The 16,037-nt window shown below is 46.4% G+C and overlaps 1 protein-coding gene across 1 annotated transcript in view; it reads left to right on the plus strand.

Annotated features, from left to right (window-relative positions):
- LOC143777595 (prostaglandin reductase 1-like) overlaps positions 1–16,037 on the plus strand; it is a 117,279-nt gene that overhangs the window by 25,661 nt on the left and 75,581 nt on the right. The window lies entirely within an intron of this gene.

Here is a 16,037-nt window from a genome sequence, read left to right on the forward strand (position 1 = left end):
TCCCGGTTCAACGGTGTGATGAGGCTTTCTACGTTGTCCCGGTAGCGAGGATCGAGGAGGGTGAACACCCAATAATCAGACATGTTGAGAATGTGGTCGATGCGGCGGTCGTTTCTCAGGCACTGCAGCATGTAATCCACCATGTGCTGCAGACTGCCAACTGCCCAAGAAACGCTGTCCCCTGCTGGAGGCGTGATCTCTGCCCTCTCGTCATCACCCCACCCTCGCTGTACACACTGAGTACTGGACAATTCGGTAACTCCCTCCTCTGGACGGATGTCTTCCTCCTCCATTGACTCCTCCTCATCCTCCTCACAAACGGTCCCCTGCCTACGCGTTTGTGAGGAACCACGTGGCGCTGACTGTCCAGAAGATGATGGAAATGGTGAATCCTCATCCTCCACCTCTTCCACAACATCATCCCTTAGCGCTTGCAGTGATTTTTCAAGCAGGCAGATAAGGGGGACAGTCATGCTGACTAGTGCATCATCTGCACTCGCCATCCGCGTGGAATAATCAAAGGGACACAAAACCTGGCAGACGTCATTCATAGTGGCCCACTCTGTGGTTGTGAAGTCTGTACGGCGCTGACTGCGACTTTTTTGCGCCTGAAGCAGCTGGTACTCCATTACAGCTTGCTGCTGCTCACACAACCGCTCCAACATATGTAACGTGGAATTCCACCTGGTAGGTAGGTCACATATGATGCGATGTTCCGGCAGGCGGTGTCGGCGCTGCAGAGCCGCAATGCGCGCTTTTGCCGTGCTGGAACGCCGCAAGTGAGCACACTCTAGGCGGACCTTGTGCAGCAGTGCATCAAGATCCGGATAGTCCCTCAAAAAGCTCTGCACGACCAAATTGAGCACATGTGCCAGACATGGGATGTGAGTGAGGTTGCCGAGGCCCAGAGCTGCCACCAGATTTCGGCCATTATCACACACTACCATGCCTGGCTGGAGATTCGCTGGCACAAACCACACATCGCTCTCCTGCTTGATGGCATTCCAGAGCTCCTGCGCTGTGTGGCTACGATTCCCCAAGAAAATTAATTTCAAGACGGCCTGTTGACGTTTGGCCACGGCTGTGCTCATGTCGGTCGTAACAGGTACACGTTCATCACGGGTCCATGTGGAGGTGGACTGTGACGGCTCCTGCAGCGATGATTCTGAGGAACTGGTGTAAGAGGAGGAGTCAATGCGTACAGAATGGATTCCTGCAATCCTTGGAGTGGGCAGGACACGTCCTGCGCCACTCGCACGGTCTGTACCCGGCTCAACGACATTAACCCAATGGGCAGTGAGGGAAAGGTATCGCCCCTGTCCATGTTGACTGGTCCACGCATCGGTGGTGAGGTGGACCTTGCTACTGACGGCGTTCAGTAGCGCGTGTTTTATGTGTCCCTCCACATGCTTCTGCAGGGCAGGGACGGCTTGCCTGCTGAAGTAAAAGCGGCTGGGCACATTGTACTGTGGGACTGCCAATGACATCAAGTCACGGAAGCTGTCAGTCTCCACCAGCCTGAATGACAGCATTTCCAGTGACAGAAGTTTGGCAATGCCTGCAGTCAGAGCCTGTGCTCGTGGGTGGTTTGACGAGAAAGGCCGCCTTTTCTCCCATGCCTGTACTACCGATGGCTGTAGACTGGGCTGGGAGTGTGTGGATGACTGGGAAAGTGGTGCTGCGGGTGGAATTACAGCGGGTCTCTGGACAACAGGGGCAGAGGTTCTTCCACGGCGATCCTGGGAGGAAGCCGAACCAGCTGCGTGTGAGCTAGAGGAAGAGGCAACACGAGCTGAAGAGGTGGTAGCTGCCGCTGTTGGTTGGCCTACCTCTTCAGTGTGTTTTTCTAACTCCGCCGGGTGCCTGTTGCGCACATGTTTCCACATGTTCGAGGTATTGAGGTTGCTGACATTTCGACCTCTTTTGACTTTTTGATGACACACCTTGCATCTGACATAGCAAATGTCATCTGCAACTGTGTCAAAAAAGGACCAGGCACTGCAAGTCTTGGGAGCGCCCTTTTTTGCTTTGGGAAGAGACATGCTCCTAACGGGTGCCAAAGCGGAGGCTGCAGGATCCGCAGTCTTCCCCCTCCCTCTCCCTCTTTGGGCCGTACGGGGAATCTCTTCCTCAGAGCTGCTCCCACCACCTTCCTGTCCCTCACGCCAAGATGGGTCGAGGACCTCATCATCTACACTACCCTCTGCCCCCATCTGCTCCTCCTGGGTAGTCTCAGCAGCAGAGCACGCACCAGTAAGTGGCACCTGAGTGTCATCATCAGCTGATGCGGCCTGCGATGTGGTGACCGGAGCCACTGGCCCACCCGCCTCTTCAGAGGAAGACAGAAAAAGCTGTTGGGCATCACTGCACCCTGCCTCTTCTTCCATTTCTCCAATGCTGCTTGGCTGGCCCCCTGTTTCCAAGCCAAGAGATTCAGAGAACAGAAGTAGAGACGGCTCCTGTCCTGGGCTCTCTGTCTGCCTGGGCAATTTGGCAGGTGGTGAAGAGACAGATGGCTGCTCTCCAGTGCTCTGTGTCTGAGAGGATGTGGCACTAATGGAAGTTGATGCATTAGCTGCCATCCATCCGACAACAGCTTCAATTTGTTCTTCACGCAGCAGCGGTGTACGGCGCTCGGACACAAAGCTTCGCATGAACGACTGTTGCCTGGTGAAAGTGGGTGCTGATGAGTCACCGGTGCCCGCAGCAGGCACAGAATCCCCACGTCCCCTCCCTGCTCCGCGACGGCTCCCACGCCCACGTGCCTTACTCACTGCCTTCTTCATCTTGGTTGACTGATAAAGATAAGCAGAAAAGTACTAACGGATTTGTGTGCTTATTCCTGAGCAACTCCTCCTAACAGGTATAAGAAGCACTAATTATCTAAAGTGTGGACTAGACTTTAATATGAGCTAATGTGGCCTACACAAATGTAAAGTGGTGTAAATGGTGTGTTTGGTGAACTTTATTATTTATTTATTTTTTTGGGGCTGAACTGACAACAGATAGAGCTGCAGTCACACGGAGACCGTGCAGACAGACGTAAACGGTGCTACAAGGCCCAAAAACCCTCCTCTACGTTATCCTATGTAGTGTTTTTCCACAAATTAGCTGGAGACGGGTGGAAAGACACTAATAGGATTTTTTTGAATAAATTAGCAGCAGACTACACTACTTGGAAAAAAAAGAAAATTGATTTGGCGGTATGACGCAGTAAACAACCCTGAGCTGGAGACAACCAGGCTATAGCTGCTCACAGACTACAGGGCGAGCTGCAGTCACACGGAGAACGTGCAGACAGCCGTAAACGGCGCTGCAAGGCCCAAAAACCCTCCTCTACTTTATCCTATGTAGTGTTTTTCCACAAATTAGCTGGAGACGGGTGGAAAGACACTAATAGGATTTTTTTGAATAAATTAGCAGCAGACTACACTACTTGGAAAAAAAAGAAAATTGATTTGGCGGTATGACGCAGTGAACAACCCTGAGCTGGAGACAACCAGGCTATAGCTGCTCACAGACTACAGGGCGAGCTGCAGTCACACGGAGACCGTGCAGACAGCCGTAAACGGCGCTGCAAGGCCCAAAAACCCTCCTCTACTTTATCCTATGTAGTGTTTTTCCACAAATTAGCTGGAGACGGGTGGAAAGACACTAATAGGATTTTTTTGAATAAATTAGCAGCAGACTACACTACTTGGAAAAAAAAGAAAATTGATTTGGCGGTATGACGCAGTGAACAACCCTGAGCTGGAGACAACCAGGCTATAGCTGCTCACAGACTACAGGGCGAGCTGCAGTCACACGGAGACCGTGCAGACAGCCGTAAACGGCGCTGCAAGGCCCAAAAAACCCTCCTCTACTTTATCCTATGTAGTGTTTTTCCACAAATTAGCTGGAGACGGGTGGAAAGACACTAATAGGATTTTTTTGAATAAATTAGCAGCAGACTACACTACTTGTAAAAAAAAGAAAATTGATTTGGCGGTATGACGCAGTGAACAACCCTGAGCTGGAGACAACCAGGCTACGGCTGCTCACAGACTACAGGGCGAGCTGCAGTCACACGGAGACCGTGCAGACAGCCGTAAACGGCGCTGCAAGGCCCAAAAACCCTCCTCTACTTTATCCTATGTAGTGTTTTTCCACAAATTAGCTGGAGACGGGTGGAAAGACACTAATAGGATTTTTTTGAATAAATTAGCAGCAGACTACATTACTTGGAAAAAAAAAAAAAAAAAAAGAACAGTATGAGGCAATGAACCACCCTCCCTGAACTGAATACAACCAACTATGGATGGCCTATGTGGCTGCACTCAGACTAGAGAGTGGGCTGCACTCACACACACACACACACACACACAGACCCTGCAGATCGCTGTGAAAACAGCGCTACAAGGCAAAAGCAAGGTGAATAGTAGGTGAACACAGCGGTTGCTAAATTAGCCTTTGGAAAGCACAAAGAAGCAAATCGCTATCTCTAAACTGTCCCTCAGTCAGCAAACAGCGTCCTGTCACTAACTGAATTCACAGCAGAGTGATCGCAAAATGGCGCCAGCGACTTTTAAACTGCATCATGACATCATTACAGCAGCCAATCACAGCCTTGCCAGTAGTTTCATGCCCTCCATGCTAAACAGGATGTGCCCACACTTGGAATCAATCTCATTGGCTGAATTTCTGCATTTTGAATCTTGGAACTTCCGATTCCGGTATCCGATACGCGGCAAGTATCGGAATCCCGGTATCGGAATTCCGATACCGCAAGTATCGGCCGATACCCGATACTTGCGGTATCGGAATGCTCAACACTACTGGCCACTCTTTTTGACAAAAAGCCTCCAGTTCCTGTAAATCCCTGGGCTGTCTAGCATGAACTGCACGCTTGAGATCGCCCCAGAGTGGCTCAATAATATTGAGGTCAGGAGAATGAGATGGCAATTCCAGAACCTTCACTTTGTTCTGCTGTAGCCAATAACAGGTCGACTTGGCCTTGTGTTTTGGATCGTTGTCATGTTGGAACATCCAAGTACGTCCCATACGTAGCTTCCAGGCTGATGATTGCAAATTTGCCTCCAGTGTTTGCTGATAACATGCTGCATTCATCTTTCCTTCAACTTTGACTAAGTTTCCTGTGTCTTTGTAGATCATACATCCCAAAAACATCAGCGATCCACCTCTGTGCTTTACAGTAGGAATGGTGTTCCTTTCATCATAGGCCTTGTTGCCTCTCTCCAAATGAAACATTTATGGTTGTGGCCAAAAAGTTCAATTTTGGTTTCATCACTCCAAATTACCTTGTTCCAGAAGTTTTGAGGCTTGTCTCTGTGCTGTTTTGCATATTGTAGGCGAGATACTTTGTGGCATTTGCACAGTAATGGCTTTCTTCTGGCCACTCGACCACGCAACCCATTTTTCTTCAAGTGCCTCCTTATTGTCCATCTTGAAACTGCCACACCGCTAGGTTACAAAGAGTCCTGTATTTCAGCTCATGTTATTTGTGGGTTTTTCTTTGCATCCCGAACAATTTTCCTGGCAGTTGTGGATGTAATTTTTGTTCGTCTACCTGACCGTGGTTTTGTTTTTACAGAGCCCCTGATTTTCCATTTGTTAATCACAGTTTGAACACTGCTGACTGGCATTATGAATTCCTTGGATTGGATATCTTTTTGTATTCCTTTCCTGTTTTATACAGTTCAACTACCTTTTCCCATAGATCCATTGACAATTCTTTTGCTTTCCCCATAGCTCACAATCCAGAAACGTCAGTGGCTGGATGAAAGATGCAAGAGTCTGTCTGGATCCCAGAAACTCAATCAGCTTTTATGCACACACACTGAGCAAGCAAACAGGTCACAGGTGAAGATCTTACCTTTAGTAGCCATTTAAATCCATTTGTGTCAACTTCTGTGCAGGTTATCAGGCCAAAATCACCAGGGTATGTACATTTTTGATCAGTGTCATTTGGATGTTTTGGGTTGCCATTATGATTTAGAAAAATAGAACACAGTACTTTGACAATAAATGGCTTCACCCAACTACTAACCATGAGTGGAGAAAAAGTTTTGGTGTTATAATTCATATTCTCTGAAAAAAAGGCCAAGAAAGCAAAAATTCTGCCGGGGTATGTAAACTTTTGAGCACAACTGTATAAGGCTAGGTTCACATCGTGTTAGTGCCATCCGTTTAACGGATGCGCTAACGCTGATGGCCAAAATCTCTTTTTTTATACAATCACGCTAACGCATTGTTGTGAATTTGTTTTTAGGCTCCCTCTAGTGGCTACTAGTGATTTGACTCTGGGTATGTCTGTTATACCTGGGTCGTTAGTTCAGGGGTGTTGCTATTTAAGCTCCCTGGACCTTCAGTTCAATGCCTGGCAACGTTTTAATCAGAGCTAATCTGCTGTGCTCTGGTCTACTGATCCTGGTTCCTGCTAAATTAAGCTAAGTCTGCTTTTTGCTTTTTGCTATTTGTTTTTTTGTTTGCATTTTTGTCCAGCTTGTACTTAATCAGTATCCTGTCCTTGCTGGAAGCTCTAGGGAGCTGGTGTTCTCCCCCCGGGCCATTAGACGGTTCGGGGGTTCTTGAATTTCCAGCGTGGATGTTTGATAGGGTTTTTGTTGACCATATAAGTTATCTTACTACTTTCTGCTATTAGTAAGTGGGCCTCTCTTTGCTAAACCTAGTTCATTTCTGTGTTTGTCATTTCCCCTTACCTCACCGTTATTATTTGTGGGGGGCTTGTATCCTACTTTTGGGGTCCTTTCTCTGGAGGCAAGAGAGGTCTTTGTTTTCCTCTTCTAGGGGTAGTTAGTCCTCCGGCTGGCGCGAGACATATAGCGATCAACGTAGGCATGTTCCCCGGCTACTTCTAGTGTTGGCGTTAGGAGTAGATATATGGTCAACCCAGTTACCACTACCCTATGAGCTGGAATTTTGTACTTTGCAGACTTACATAGTTCTCTGAGACCCTCGCCATTGGGGTCATAACAGTTTGCCAGGCCAGTATTAAATGTTTAATGCATTGCAGAAGCGGGATTATAAGAAAGAAAAATTCTGAGTTTTTTTTCCTCTTTCTCATTTTTTTTTTTCTTTTCCCCTTTACATCTGAGTGGCTTAAGCTTGCTGCAGACATGAATGTCCAGACCTTGATTACAAGTGTGGACCAGCTCGCTGCTCGGGTGCAGGGCATACAAGATTATGTTACCAGACATCCTATGTCAGAACCTAAGATACCGATTCCTGAACTGTTTTCCGGAGACCGATTTAAATTTAGAAATTTCAGGAATAATTGTAAATTGTTTTTTTTCCCTGAAACCCTGTTCATCTGGAGACTCCACTCAGCAAGTAAAAATTGTTATTTATTTTTTACGGGGCGACCCTCAGGATTGGGCCTTCTCGCTGGCACCAGGAGATCCTGCATTGGCTGATATGGATGCGTTTTTTCTGGCGCTGGGTTTGCTTTATGAGGAACCCAATCTTGAGATTCAGGCAGAAAAAACCTTGCTGGCTATGTCTCAGGGCCAGGACGAGGCTGAAGTGTATTGCCAAAAATTTCGGAAATGGTCCGTGCTGACCCAGTGGAACGAGTGTGCACTGGCTGCAAATTTTAGAAACGGCCTTTCTGAAAACATTAAGAATGTTATGGTGGGTTTTCCCATTCCCACAGGTCTGAATGATTCCATGGCCCTGGCCATTCAAATAGACCGGCGGTTGCGGGAGCGCAAAACCGCAAATCCCCTCATGGTACTGTCTGAACAGGCACCTGATTTAATGCAATGTGACAGAATCCTGACTAGAAATGAGCGGAAAATTCATAGACGCCAGAATGGCTTGTGTTACTACTGTGGTGATTCTACACATGTTATCTCAGCATGCTCTAAACGTCTTACTAAGGTTGTCAGTCCTGTCTCTATTGGTAATTTGCAACCTAAATTTATCCTATCTGTAACTTTGATTTGTTCACTATCGTCCTATCCTGTCATGGCGTTTGTGGATTCAGGTGCTGCCCTGAGCCTTATGGATCTGTCATTTGCCAAGCGCTGTGGTTTTGTTCTTGAGCCATTAGAAAATCCTATCCCTCTCAGGGGTATTGATGCTACTCCGTTGGCAGAAAATAAACCGCAGTTTTGGACACAGGTCACCATGTGCATGACTCCTGAACATCGGGAGGTGATACGTTTTCTTGTTTTGCATAAAATGCATGATTTAGTTGTTTTGGGGTTGCCATGGTTACAGACCCATAATCCAGTCTTGGACTGGAAGGCAATGTCAGTGTCAAGTTGGGGTTGCCGTGGGATTCATGGGGATTCCCTACCCGTGTCTATTGCTTCTTCTACGCCTTCGGAAGTTCCGGAGTATTTGTCTGATTATCAGGATGTCTTCAGCGAGTCCAGGTCCAGTGCAATGCCTCCTCATAGGGAATGTGACTGTGCAATAGATTTGATTCCAGGCAGTAAGTTTCCTAAGGGAAGACTGTTTAATCTGTCGGTACCTGAACATACCGCTATGCGTTCATATATTAAGGAGTCTCTGGAGAAGGGGCATATCCGTCCTTCTTCTTCCCCTCTTGGTGCGGGATTCTTTTTTGTGGCCAAAAAGGACGGATCTTTGAGGCCTTGTATTGACTATCGGCTTTTAAATAAGATCACTGTCAAATTTCAGTATCCTTTGCCGCTGTTGTCAGACTTGTTTGCCCGGATTAAAGGTGCCAAGTGGTTCACCAAGATAGACCTTCGTGGTGCGTACAACCTTGTGCGCATTAAGCAAGGTGATGAATGGAAAACCGCATTCAATACGCCCGAAGGTCATTTTGAGTACTTGGTGATGCCTTTTGGGCTTTCTAATGCGCCTTCAGTTTTTCAGTCCTTTATGCATGACATTTTCCGGAAATACCTGGATAAATTTTTGATTGTTTATCTGGATGATATTCTGTTTTTTTCTGATGATTGGGACTCGCATGTGGAGCAGGTCAGGATGGTCTTTAAGATTTTGCGTGAAAATTCTTTGTTTGTTAAAGGCTCAAAGTGTCTCTTTGGTGTACAGAAGGTTCCTTTTTTAGGGTTCATTTTTTCCCCTTCTGCTGTGGAGATGGACCCAGTCAAGGTCCGAGCTATTCATGATTGGACTCAACCCTCGTCAGTTAAGAGTCTGCAGAAGTTCTTGGGTTTTGCTAACTTCTACCGTCGTTTTATCGCTAATTTTTCTAGCGTTGTTAAACCTTTGACGGATATGACCAGGAAAGGCTCTGATGTAGCTAACTGGGCTCCTGCTGCCGTGGAGGCTTTCCAGGAGTTGAAGCGCCGGTTTACTTCGGCGCCTGTTTTGTGCCAGCCTGACGTCTCACTTCCCTTTCAGGTTGAGGTGGATGCTTCGGAGATTGGGGCAGGGGCCGTGTTGTCACAGAGAGGTCCTGGTTGCTCTACTATGAGACCTTGTGCCTTTTTCTCTAGGAAGTTTTCGCCGGCAGAGCGAAATTATGATGTGGGCAATCGGGAGTTGTTGGCCATGAAGTGGGCATTTGAGGAGTGGCGTCATTGGCTCGAGGGTGCTAAGCATCGTGTGGTGGTCTTGACTGATCACAAAAATCTGATGTATCTCGAGTCTGCTAAACGCCTGAATCCTAGACAGGCCCGCTGGTCATTGTTTTTCTCCCGTTTTGACTTTGTGGTCTCGTATTTACCAGGTTCAAAGAACGTGAAGGCCGATGCTCTTTCTAGGAGCTTTGTGCCTGATGCTCCTGGAGTCGCTGAACCTGTTGGTATCCTTAAGGAGGGAGTTATCTTGTCCGCTATTTCTCCGGATCTGCGACGAGTGTTGCAGAGATTTCAGGCTGGTAGGCCTGACTCTTGTCCACCTGATAGACTGTTTGTGCCTGATAAGTGGACCAGCAGAGTCATTTCCGAGGTGCATTCCTCGGTGTTGGCAGGGCACCCGGGAATTTTTGGCACCAGAGATCTGGTGGCCAGGTCCTTTTGGTGGCCTTCCTTGTCTAGGGATGTGCGGTCATTTGTGCAGTCCTGTGGAACTTGTGCTCGAGCTAAGCCTTGCTGTTCTCGTGCCAGCGGGTTGCTCTTGCCCTTGCCTGTCCCGAAGAGACCTTGGACCCACATCTCAATGGATTTCATTTCTGATCTTCCGGTGTCTCAGGGCATGTCTGTCATCTGGGTTATATGTGATCATTTTTCCAAGATGGTCCATTTGGTCCCTTTGCCTAAGCTGCCTTCCTCTTCCGATCTGGTTCCTGTGTTTTTCCAGAATGTGGTTCGTTTACACGGCATTCCTGAGAATATTGTGTCAGACAGAGGATCCCAGTTTGTGTCCAGATTCTGGCGATCCTTTTGTGGTAGGATGGGCATTGATTTGTCGTTTTCGTCCGCTTTTCATCCACAGACTAATGGACAAACGGAGCGAACTAATCAGACTCTGGAGGCTTATTTGAGGTGTTTTGTCTCTGCTGATCAGGATGATTGGGTGGCCTTCTTGCCGTTGGCTGAATTTGCCCTTAATAATCGGGCTAGTTCCGCCACCTTGGTTTCGCCATTTTTCTGCAACTCTGGTTTCCATCCTCGTTTTTCCTCGGGACATGTGAAGTCTTCTGACTGTCCTGGGGTGGATTCTGTGGTGGATAGGTTGCAGCAGATCTGGAATCATGTGGTGGACAACTTGAAGTTGTCACAGGAGAAGGCTCAGCGTTTTGCCAACCGCCGCTGCGGTGTGGGTCCCCGACTTCGTGTTGGGGATTTGGTGTGGCTTTCTTCTCGCTTTGTTCCTATGAAGGTCTCCTCTCCCAAGTTTAAGCCTCGCTTCATTGGTCCTTACAAGATATTGGAAATCCTGAATCCGGTATCCTTTCGCCTGGATCTTCCGTTGTCGTTTGCCATTCACAACGTGTTTCATAGGTCCTTATTGCGGCGGTACGTTGTGCCTGTGGTTCCTTCTGCTGAGCCTCCTGCTCCGGTGTTGGTTGAGGGCGAGTTGGAGTATGTGGTGGAGAAGATCTTAGATTCTCTTCGCTCCAGGCGGAGGCTTCAGTACCTGGTCAAGTAGAAGGGCTATGGTCAGGAGGATAATTCCTGGGTGGTCGCCTCTGATGTGCATGCGGCCGATTTAGTTCGTGCCTTTCACGCCGCTCATCCTGATCGCCCTGGTGGTCTTGGTGAGGGTTCGGTGACCCCTCACTAAGGGGGGGGTACTGTTGTGAATTTGTTTTTAGGCTCCCTCTAGTGGCTACTAGTGATTTGACTCTGGGTATGTCTGTTATCCCTTGTATGTTCACCTGGGTCGTTAGTTCAGGGGTGTTGCTATTTAAGCTCCCTGGACCTTCAGTTCAATGCCTGGCAACGTTTTAATCAGAGCTAATCTGCTGTGCTCTGGTCTACTGATCCTGGTTCCTGCTAAATTAAGCTAAGTCTGCTTTTTGCTTTTTGCTATTTGTTTTTTTGTTTGCATTTTTGTCCAGCTTGTACTTAATCAGTATCCTGTCCTTGCTGGAAGCTCTAGGGAGCTGGTGTTCTCCCCCCGGGCCGTTAGACGGTTCGGGAGTTCTTGAATTTCCAGCGTGGATGTTTGATAGGGTTTTTGTTGACCATATAAGTTATCTCACTACTTTCTGCTATTAGTAAGTGGGCCTCTCTTTGCTAAACCTAGTTCATTTCTGTGTTTGTCATTTCCCCTTACCTCACCGTTATTATTTGTGGGAGGCTTGTATCCTACTTTTGGGGTCCTTTCTCTGGAGGCAAGAGAGGTCTTTGTTTTCCTCTTCTAGGGGTAGTTAGTCCTCCGGCTGGCGCGAGACATATAGCGATCAACGTAGGCATGTTCCCCGGCTACTTCTAGTGTTGGCGTTAGGAGTAGATATATGGTCAACCCAGTTACCACTACCCTATGAGCTGGAATTTTGTACTTTGCAGACTTACATAGTTCTCTGAGACCCTCGCCATTGGGGTCATAACACGCATGCGCTAATGCACGGTACCATTGCATTAGCATGCGTTAGCAATAGAGGTCTATGCACAGTGAATGCATCCATTCGCTGTGCTTTAGACCTAACGTACCTGAAAACGCGGTAAACTGCATTCAGGGGTGCGCATCATCGCTAATGCATGCCGGTTTTGACATGCGTTAGGATGTGTTAAGACAATGTAAGTCCATGGGCACGTTAACGGATCCGTTACATTGCGTTAGTGTCGCTAAGCAAACGATCCGTTAAACAGATCGCCCTAGAACAATGTGAACCTACCCTAAGGCACTGGCTGCAGCATTTCAGAGAAAAACATACTTTAAAAGACACCCAGAGCATGTAGGCAGAGACCTGTCAATCTAGGACAGTGGGTGGGGAAAAGCAACTGGGGGACCCACCTGTCTGACTAGTCTGCAGAGTGGCTTGATCCCCATATGCTATTAAAGTATTTTTTTCCCTGAAACACTGCAGTGTTTCAGAGTCAAACATGCCTAGCTGAGATAATGAAGCAAGTGCCTGATACATGCTGCCAAAAGATTGGGCTATTTATTTCAATGTGAACCAGTACGTTAGCAATTTTAAAGTTCAAATAGTACTACTAATAAATTGTTTTAAGAGGGGTTGACCAGTTGTAGTCAGTAAATCCAGCAAATCAGTGCCCCCAGAGTCCAATCCCATACTTTCTGGTTGTTCGGTTTCAGATGGCAGCATGGGACATTGTTTCTCTGGGCTGGAAGAGGGTGTAGAAAGTAACTTCCATCTAGAGGGCTCCTCACATCCTCTTCCAGGGACGCCAAGGGAGATCTTACCACAGATGATTTGGTTCCTATTCTTTTAACAGTTCCCACTCCCCCATAGCTGGATCCACCCTTGAAGCTGATGCTGGCTTGCTTTTCAAGGGACTATCTTCTTTAGGTTTGTGAATCTCGGGCTATTGGTTTATCCTTCTTTGGGTCTTGCAGTCTGAGAGAACTCCATGGCTTTAGTATACTTACGAGTATTCACTTTTGTAAAAAAGAAAACAAAAAAGCAGTTAACCGCTTCTGACCTTCTTCAGATATTGTTTGCATATTATTTCTTAGATATAAGTAACATCTAATAAAAAGTGTAAGAAAAAAAGTCTTCTTTTGTTGCTAAAATTGCAGTTGGGTGGCTAGGGAAATGGGAGCTCTCAGAAACAAGTCTGCCTCAGCCGACATCCAGCTCACACCTTCTCAGAGGACATTTTTCATCACAATAATCACAAGCTGCATATTGCTTGTGCAACAATGAGCAGCCTGCATGGCCTAAATGTGCTACAATAGCCTTCAGCATCTCTGGACTTGTCTCCTATCAAGGACATATGGGACATTAATTGTCAACAATTGCAAAGAGAGCTGTCAGCAGCGAATCTTGATGATTTGCCCAAGTACTTTCATTGTGGCAGCGCATTCTTCAGACAACAATTAACCCAATTAATATCATGCTAAGGTGTGTAAGTGCATATCTTTCTGAGTGTGCTGCTTATAATCAATACAGAATAAATCAGATATTTTGAAAAATGTTTCCTTATTTTATCCTTATTTTTATATTTTATGTGCTTGACTTTTGCTTACTGGTGTTGCAATTTCAGTGCTAAGGAGTGTATGCATCAGAAGGTGTGAAATTGAGCAGAGAAATTAAAATTACAGACTGCAAGGTCATTACAGGGATTGTCCAGGTTTGGCACCAAAGACTGAAGTCACTCTGTAACAGCAGACTTGTAAACCCTCACAGCGTGCATAACACACGCTGTGAGGATTTCACATTTCTGGGAGCAGGTGGTCAAGTGACCGCATGTATGTGAAATGCATATTCCCAGTCACATTCCAACAAGATGTGCGGAAACTCACTCAACACAAGTGAATCGAGCGAGGCCGTGCACATCTAGTCAAAATGTGGCTGGAAGTATGCAGATCGGATACTTACAGTCACATGACCGACCGGTCTCGCCGACGGCACTAGAGAATTCTGACAGCGCGTACTATGCACAATGTGAGGATTCATATGTGACTGTAGACGTTCACGTCAAAACTGGACAACTCCATTATCAAAAGGTAACCAATAACATATGCAGCATTTGTAAACCTCATCCTTTCCATGTCAATAGTGTCCATAGCCATGAAATACCAACATCTTAACAATTCCATGGCATCATAGTATCTTCTGGCCACACAATGCATCACATGAAAAACAATTATGGGTCAATATCAGTCAGAATACACATTAGGATGGACTGTGTAACATAACTCTTGCTTTTCCAGGGTAGTGGTGCACATGTTAGGTCCAATATACAGTAAATGTGAACAACACTTTAATAGTCATGTAGTACATAATAGAGCTAGTTTAAACACAGAGCATACTTTAGACACATAGTATAGATTCTTATGAAATGATGGAAAGCATTTAAGTATAAGAATTGTTTAAAGGGAACTAGTCAGCCAGATAAGACCCCTAAACTGCTACCATTTCTCCACTCCTTGCTATTTCTGCAATCTAACAACCCCCTTTGTGTACTTTACAATAGCTACAGTATACATTTTAAAAATCAAATTTAATTCTACACTCACATTATGCAAATGTCTTTGGACTTTTGATTCCCTTGGACATCCCCTGCTTGCAAGCATGCCCCTCTGTGCACGATATACATAATCTTCAAGAGTGACATTAAAATTGATTCCTTGTAAATTGCATGCACACGTTATATTGCCTTTCCCATAATGCACAACGAAGCTGGGTGTCTGCTCCCCAGCTTCATAGACATACTGTGCATGCCCAGGGCGGCCGGCTGTCACATGCATGCGCAAGATTTTCAGGGAGCTGACAGTGAATTTATGCAAATTGTGGATGTGAGGGGTGCTTTCGGATGGGCAGCAGGACTAGTTTGGGGGAATCAGTGCCTTGCCGGACTAGTTCTGAGACATTCACATAACAACAGTATATAATTTATTTATTAATTTATTAACTTATATATCGCCATTAATTCCACAGCGCCCTACACACATTATCATCACTGTCCCCATTGGGGCCCACAATCTACATTCCCTATCAGTATGTCTTTGGAATGTGGGAGAAAAGAGGAGAACCCGGAGGAAACCACACAAACACGGGGAGAACATACAAACTCCTTGCAGATGTTGTCCTTGGTGGGATTTGGACCCAGGACCCCAGCTCTGCAAGGCTGCACTGCTAACCACTAGTGATAAGTGAGTATACTCGTTGCTTGGGTTTTCCCAAGCATTCTCGGGTGATCTCCAAGTATTTGTTAGTGCTCGGAGATTTAGTTTTTGTTGACCCAGCTGAATGATTTACGGCTACTATCCAGCCTGAGTACATGTGGGGGTTGCCTGGTTGCTAGGGAATCCCCTCATGTATTCAAGCTGTCTAGCAGCCGTAAATCATGCAGCTGCATCAACAAAAACTAAATCTCCGAGCACTAACAAGTACTCGGAGACCACCCGAGCGTGCTCTGGAAAACCCAAGCAACGAGTACACTCGCTCATCACTACTAACCACTGAGCCACCTTGATATTAAAAATGGTGGCAGATTAAGGCAGATGATAGGTTGCATTTAAATAGTACACAGTGGGGCAGGTTGACATGACAGTATAACAAATCGTTTATATATTTCCATCCAGAAAAGTGAGATGATTTTTTTCTCATTTGTCATCCGTGTGCTGTCTGTATACAATCCGTTTTTATACTCAGAAGCTATTATCATTTACAGGACCATTTACAATTTCTTATGTTACAAGCCGTAATTGTAATGTATCCTTAAAGATCGGATGTTATACTGTGGCTCCTTATGGTATCCGATCAATAGACTTGAATGGACGAGTCTCATCCGATCTACAGAAGAAACTAGGGCACGTTGTGATTTTTTTTCACACGCAGATTCGGTCAGTGAAAAAAATCGCTCATCTGCGCTGCCCCATTGAATAACATACTATAGGTCCGAGTGCAGTCCATGAGAAAAAAACAGACAGCACTCTGACCAATGTTATTCAGGGGAGCAGTGCAGGTGACTAAAAATACGGTCCATGATTGTCAGTGA

The sequence above is a fragment of the Ranitomeya variabilis genome, chromosome 1, assembly GCF_051348905.1.
Source record: "Ranitomeya variabilis isolate aRanVar5 chromosome 1, aRanVar5.hap1, whole genome shotgun sequence".
Lineage (NCBI taxonomy): Eukaryota > Metazoa > Chordata > Amphibia > Anura > Dendrobatidae > Ranitomeya > Ranitomeya variabilis.